The sequence below is a fragment of the Notamacropus eugenii genome, chromosome 2 (assembly GCF_028372415.1).
Source record: "Notamacropus eugenii isolate mMacEug1 chromosome 2, mMacEug1.pri_v2, whole genome shotgun sequence".
NCBI lineage: Eukaryota > Metazoa > Chordata > Mammalia > Diprotodontia > Macropodidae > Notamacropus > Notamacropus eugenii.
The window spans coordinates 155,105,740-155,113,339 of NC_092873.1; the positions used below are offsets into that span (position 1 = coordinate 155,105,740).

Below are 7,600 nucleotides of genomic sequence, written 5' to 3' on the forward strand. Positions count from 1 at the left end.
CTCAACTGGTTGGCTGCTGACCCTAGGGAGGGACGAAGAATCTGAATGAATCAGGTCCCATCAGGAGAGGCTATGCCCAGCTACCGCACACTGTCTGGGCTCCCACTGCAAAGCCCTTCTAGTTGAAAGCTTGAGAAATATCAAGCACATTTGTCCTGCAGATGGTAACTAGTGAGTCCACAGGCCCCATGTGGGGGCAGGGAAACATCCCTGGCTGCAGAGAGCAGCTCACTGCTTGGAGAAGTATTCCTTACTCTCCTGAACATCAGACTTGCTAATATCACTCCCAGGTTTCCAGATAGCAGGGCATACTTTGGCATGCTTGTCTGTGAACCAGAAGGCCTGGACAAGCTGAAGAGTGTCATCTACAGAGTGGCCCACAGGAAGGTCATTTATGGTGATCTGGTGAAGGATCCCCTTCTCATCAATGATGAAGAGACCCTTGAATGAAATTCCTTCATCCGCCTTTAAGACGCCATAATCTTCATCAATGGTATGTTTGGGGTCAGACATCAATTGGATATTCACGGCTCCCAGTCCACCATTCTTCCTGACTGTGTTGACCCAAGCAAGATGACAGAAGTGCAAATCCACTGAAGCACCATTCACTTGGCAGTTGAGTTTTTTAAATTCTTCAGTTCAGTCACTGAATGCAATAATCTCCATGGGGTACATGAAGGTGAAATCCAAGGGGTAGAAGAACAATGCAACATATTTCTCTTTGTAATCAGAAAGGCTGATGTCTTTGAACTGCCAATCTGAAATAACAGCTTAGCTCTGAAATTGGGGGCTGGGTACCCAATCTTGGCATTTCTAGCCAACATGTTGACAGTAACAGCTAGGCTCCACAGACAAGTTTGGAGGAAGAACAAACGTGTGAGGGGAAGCTGAAGAACCCCAACTTTCAAAGTACATTTACATTTTAAATAGCACCTAGAGATACCCTATCACTGTTTGCTCAATGACATTACTCTTTTCCATGAACCAAATAGAAGTGTATATTCTTCACAACAGGTAAACAGGCTACCAATATATCTTAGCAATCCCATAATAGGTCATCACCTGCAATTAGATCCTGTGACTACATTAACTGAGCTAGGTGGGGTAGACCAAAGTACACCTCCTTTATTTATTCAAGGACCCACTAAAATGGAAAAATACTGAAAACTAACTAAAACAAAGCTAAAACTAACATCATCATCGTCATTAAAACCTATACATTGTTTTAAGTTTTGCAAAGCATTTTACATATGATCCTCACAACAGCACTATGAGATGGATGTTATGATTATCTATACTTCATAGATGAGAAAACTCAGACTGAAGGGGTTAAATGACTTGCTCAGGGCATATAACTAGTAAGTGTTTGAGATACGATTTGAACTAGGTCTTCCTGACTCCAAGTTCAATGTACTTTTGAGCTTTTTTGCTATCTACAAACCAATTTAAGCAAAAAGCCTGTATGAGCAAGATTACAAAGTTAAAGACAGCTAAAAAATACTATTACTGGCCAAATAGTTAAAACTATATATAAATTCCAGAACTCTAAAAAGAACTAAAAACCACTAAAAGGCATTGTAACCATCTTAAAATACTAATGGAAGCTTGGAAAGCAGGAGCTAAAAGATATAGGTTACAACAAAAAGGAGAAGTGATACAAGAAGGCTATTTCAAACATTCTAAAAGCATTAAGAGAAAGCTTCCATTAAAAGTAGTCATAGAGCAGTGAAGTAGATCTAATGAAGTTTAAAAAATAAAAAAAATGTTCAGTGAAGGAGAGAAACAGGGCTGGAGTGTAAGATGGAAAAAAGTTAACGTGATTTTAGGCTTTGCTAAGAAAGACCTAGTGTTCAGGGCTAGGGAAGTAATAGTTTCTTGGCTCTGCCCCAAGTCAGGACATTTCAGAAGGACTGTGTTCATTTCTGGTGCCACATTTTAGGAAAGACATTGATAAGCTGGAAAGTATCCAGGGGAGAACAATCAGAATGATAAAGGACCTGGAGTTAATTCTGTACGAGAACTGGTTAGAGGAACAGAGGATATTGAACCTGGGGAACAATAACAAGATAAGTCTATCTTTAAATATATAAAGGACTGTCATATGAGGGAGGGAATTAGACTTGTTCTGTTTGGTCTTTAGAGGGCTGAACCAGGAGCAATAGGAAAAAGGTACAAAGAGACAAATTGAGGTATAAGGAAAAACTCCCTCCAATTTAAAGCAATCCAGAAGGGAAATCAACTGCCTCTATCTTAGGGCTCTTCAGGAAGGGGCTGGATGACCACTTGGTTATGTTTGTAGTCCATATCTGAGTTAGGCTAGATAACATCTGAGGTTCCTTTGAAGCATGAGGTTCTCTGACTCTGACTTCAGACACTGGGATTCTTAAGGGCAACAAAGGTTCAGGATGGGGAAAATGATTATCTGGATACTTCTTACTGGAAAGTCACAAAGAACTCTTGGAGTTTTCAATTGTTTAATCAAAAAATATTTATTAAATACCTACTACATGCCAGGCATTGTACTAGGGACTAGAAATACAAGTATAAATAATGAAACAATTTCCATTTGCAAGAGGCTTATATTCTCGTTGCACCAAAGGTTTGTCTCTTTGGCAAGTAGCCCATCTTTAGAATTTATGTGGTAAGAAATCTTAAGAGGAAATCTGTCAGAAATAGATGCAAATGCATTCAGGTAGAAAGGAAAGTATATGGAGGGAGATTAATGGATAAAAAAAAAACTTACTTAGAATTCAGTGAGCTTCCTTTTCCTCCCCACACTAAATAGGTGATGTTCAAATGGTAAATAGCTAAAAAGAGGAAGGAAGGAATGAGTATTTTATAGTGCCTACTATGTGCTGTGGTTACTGTGCTAAAATCATTACAAATATTATCTCATTTGATCATCACAAAAATCCTGAGAGGTGAGGTCATTATCCACATTTCATGGTGGAGAAAACTGAGGAAGGAAGTGACTTGCTCAGAATCACATTGCTAGGACATGTCTGAGGCTGGATTTGAACTCAGGTCTCCCTTACTCAAAGCCAAGGACTCTCTCTAACCACTGTGCCACTTAACTGCTTAAGAGAAAAATGATGCTCAGGATATAGGCCCTAGGCCATCTTTGTAAATGAGAAATGACATCTTTCTTTATCAAAGAACTTTATTGGGACTCTAATGGCAGTGGGAGAGGGGTTGCTTAGGAGATGACAGTTTTTAGTAAAAGGATGGATAGAAAGTTTATGCTAACTTGTGCAAGCTTTGATATCACTGCACTCAATCTTTCCTTAATCTGATTAAATCACTTAACACAACAAATGAAATCCTTCTGTTAAATCACTTTGGACAGGGTTCAAGGCAGATCAGCCTTATTTGGCATTGATCCTATTATTCAGTGAATTCAATAAATAATAAAAAAAAAGGAAATCAACAGAATTTTTTAAATTACCTTTTTTTGTTCTAATCACTCATACTAGGCATTGGGGATGTGAAGACACAAAAGGAATAATCACTACCCTCAAGGAGCTGCATTCTGTCAACAGAAACAACATGCACATATATAGATATGTGCAATAAATAAGCAAAATGAAAACATAAATGCAAGATCTTTGGAATGGGGGGAGGAGATTGGGAAGGGTCAGGAAAAGCTTCGTGTTGAAAAAGAATCTTGAGGTGAACTTTAAAAGAAATAAGGGATTCTAAGCGGCAGAAATAGGGATAGCTCCCAAAGAGTCATCCCAAATTTTACTTTTAAGTTGGTTGTTTAGAACATAAATACATCTTTCCATAGAAACAATGCTGTAAATTGTGGCAACTCTCCCAGACCAGCTCACAGAAATTTTCTTGGTGGAAACAGCCTGCAAAAGAAAATGTCAGGAGAAAGAAGGAAGAGGAAATGGAACCCTGGGAAGTGAAGGGACTCAAGGGGAAGGCTGCAGAATCTTCAACAGCATCTCTTTGACTGGGTAATTTCATTAATTTTGAAGAAAGATAAACTAGCTTAGCCATTGTGGGGGCATGGATCATGTTGACATATGTTGATGATATGTATGTTGATGACTAAGTCCTAAAGATGTTCTTCCCATTGCATTAACCATGTAATACACATTCTAGTAAAAATAGCATTGCTGTTTGACATATATGACATTCTGTCTCTTGCCTCCATACCCAGGATTACACAACTAGTAAGTGTCTGAGGCCATATTTGAACTCAGGTCCTCCTGACTCCAGGACCAGTGCTCTCTGTCCAATGTGCCACTTAGCTACCTAGTCCAGCTTTTAAATATCAATATTCTCTCACTGAGAGGCAACACTGAGCTCCTATGAGTGCATAGCTCCTAGATTCAGAGTAAAAAAGTCAGGAAGACATAAGTGAATGCATGAAGAAATGAATGAGTGAAATAAAAAAAAACATTTGGGCTAAACAATGGGCTAAGCCCTGGGGATATAAATACACAAATGAAACACTCCATTTCCTCCAGTAGCTTATATCCTAAAGGACAGCAAAAGCACATAGGGTGAAGTGATAGCCAGAGAAGAGCGTTTTGGTCTGAGACGAGGTCTGAGAGGACACAGGTAGTCAGTGGAACAAGGCAATCAGTTGACATGTGCTTTCTAGGAGCAGCAGCAATACTGATTTGATTAGAGCTTCTAGAGAAAGAGGGAGAGAGGGAGGGAGAAGGCTTGAGCCAAATCTTGTCTCTTACATCTAGCTGTGTGATCACTGGCAAGACATTAAATCTCTTAAAGCCTCAGAGAACTTTCTCAGTCTATGACTTATAAATGGCTTGCATTCTGCATTGGAGGACTGTGGGTTCATAATTGGAGTTTTCACACTAATGAAATCACAAGTTTTTGATATATAATAATAACAGCCAAAACTGTAATTTAAATAACACTATTTGCCAGGCAAGAGGTGCTATTATGTCCATTTTACAGATGAGGCAACTGAGGCAGGCAGAGTTTAAGTGACCCATTCAGAGACATGTAGCTATGCGTGTCTGAGGCTGGATTTGAATTCAGGGCTTCTTAACTCCAGGACTGGCATTCTGTCTACTGGGCCACCTAGCTGCCTAAGTACACATTGGCATGTTTTCCTATTGATGCTTTATGGCAATGGTTCTTGAACTTACTGGTTTCAAGACCCCTTTATATACCTAAAAAGGCTCAAAAATCCAAAAGAGCTTTTGTTTATGTGAGTTATAATTACTGATATTTTTCCATATTGGAAATTAAAACTGATACTTTTAAAATTTATATTAATTCATTTAAAATAATGACAATCTTATTATATGTTAACACAAATAACATTTTTATATTTCTTTTTTTATTAATTTATTTGTTTTCAGTTTTCAACAATCACTTCCATATGTTTTAAGTTTACTTCCCCTTCCTCCTCAAGATGGCATGCAGTCTTATTTGAGTTCTACACACACAAATAACATCTTTTTGAGGAAAAATGTAGTTTCTAAAACAAAGAAAATGCACCGAGGAGAGTGTCAACATTTTATATATTTTTACAAATCTCTTAAAAGTCTGGTTTAATAGAAAATAGCTGAATTTTCATATCTCCTTCTACATTCAATCTGTTACGATTATGTTATTTTGGTTGAAGCATGCAAAGACAAACCATACTAACATGTGATTTGAAAATAGAGAAATATCTTAATAAGTAAACAATGCCTTAAAATTATTATCAAAAGATTTTGATCTCATAGATCCCCTGAAAGGGTCTCAGGAAACATCCCCCATTCCCTCAGGGTCCTCAGACTACATTTTGAGAATTTCTATGGTTTTGAATTATGGAATCTCACCACCTAAGAAGAAGTAGAATTTTATTTCATCAAGTAGGAATGGAAAAACTGGATATGCAACAACTGAAGAAATAGGTGAGAAGAGTTGCATTTTGAGTTGAGGATGATAGATGAATAGGCTTAGTGATATCCTTAGGGCATAACATGTTTGAAGAGTCTGAGGAAAGTTTCTAGGGCTTTGCATTAATGGAATGTTTATGTAATGAAACAGGTAAAAATCACACGGGATGAGGAGGGGAGGGTGTGATATATACCAGAAGAATGACCATACTCCAAGGTTGGCCTTTATTAACTACAACACACTGCCTCTCAAAAAAAAAGTAAATAATTCTATAAATGTGTTGAAATCGTAGACCAATCAAAATAGAGATACAATGCTAAAAGTGATTTCTATAGGTTCATCTGATACTGACTAGGGCTATAACATTATAGAGGCAAGTTTGGTGGAATGACAAGTGACCCTCAGCATAAATTCTGCTTTCTTTGTATTTTCTTATTTAAAGTGCCGTGAGTGGTGGTGTGGATTTTTTTGCCATCCGTATGTAGTTCTCCAGAGGATGAAAAGTAGCTTTAGGCAACTGTTGTCCTTATAGGAGCTGTATCTTTCCCAGCCGTCTGAAAATTCTAGTATAGATCCATTACAGTATTGAGAAAAAAATGAAAAATGATCTAGAGGCTTAAGGGAAATAAGTAGTATTCTGTGACTGTGTGTATAAACAAACATGCACATGTATGTGTGTATATATATATGCATACACATATACACACACACATAAAACCTTACTGAACTCTACTTGTAGGAGCTGCATCTCTCCCAATGTGTCTGGAAATTCTAGTACAAACTCCTTGAAATGCTGAGAAAACAGAAACAAAAAAAATGGTCTGTATGTTTAAGGGGAATGAATAGTATTTCTGGTGAATTGGGTGTATCTCGGACATATATATACAAAACCTTACTGAACTTAACTTGTGACTCATCAATTTGAAGATGTATACTTTGGCTCAAATGAATGGAAATAGAAAAGAAAACACATACTTAGGATCTGTTCACTGTGGAAGTCTCTGTATGTTGTAGTTCTAGAAGCTTAGTGGCTAGAGGTCCCACCTAAAGGTGGTGGGATTGGACAGAAGATGACTAGAAGCTGCCAATTTCCCAAGCTGTAATTAGTGACCTGGCAGCTGTAGTGAAGTAGAAACTGCATTGGATTTAGAGTTGGAAGACTTAGACTGGACATCTCACCTCTGTTGCATTCTGGTCATGTAGCTTCTACCAAGTGGCATGACCTTTCCGTGCTTCTATGAAGTCAACAATACTTTTCTCTACATTTCTCAAAAGGGTGTGAGAGGCAAATGAAATCATGATTGTGAACTGTTGCATAATATATAAGTGGAATGAGACCTGTGATTTTTGTTGGTACAGGGAACACCCAATGATGAAATTCTATCTACCAATGAAGATGAGCACCTTCTCTACCTTCTGCAGTCTTAAGAGAGTTGCCTAGAGTACTAAGCAGTTAAATAATAACCCCAGGGTCACACAGAAAGTATGTGGCAAAGGCAGAGCTGGACATAGGTCTCCCAAACTCCAGGAATGTCCATTATGCCACACTGTTTCTCAAAAAATATAAATGTAAGTTAATATTATAGTTCAAGAATTTTCCCAGATTCTTTTGTGGCATCAGTTCAATCCTGGTTAATTCCGATTATTACTATTCAGTGTTGTTGGACCATCCAGTTTCTTCAAACTATTCAAAGTTGTTGGTGACATCGAAGCTCTTGACAGAGTTTGG

General features: G+C 38.0%; 1 pseudogene; it reads right to left on the reverse strand.

Annotated features, from left to right (window-relative positions):
- Window positions 1–228: 228 nt before the first annotated feature.
- LOC140523729 (peroxiredoxin-1 pseudogene) lies at window positions 229–824 on the reverse strand (annotated as a pseudogene).
- Window positions 825–7,600: the final 6,776 nt, after the last annotated feature.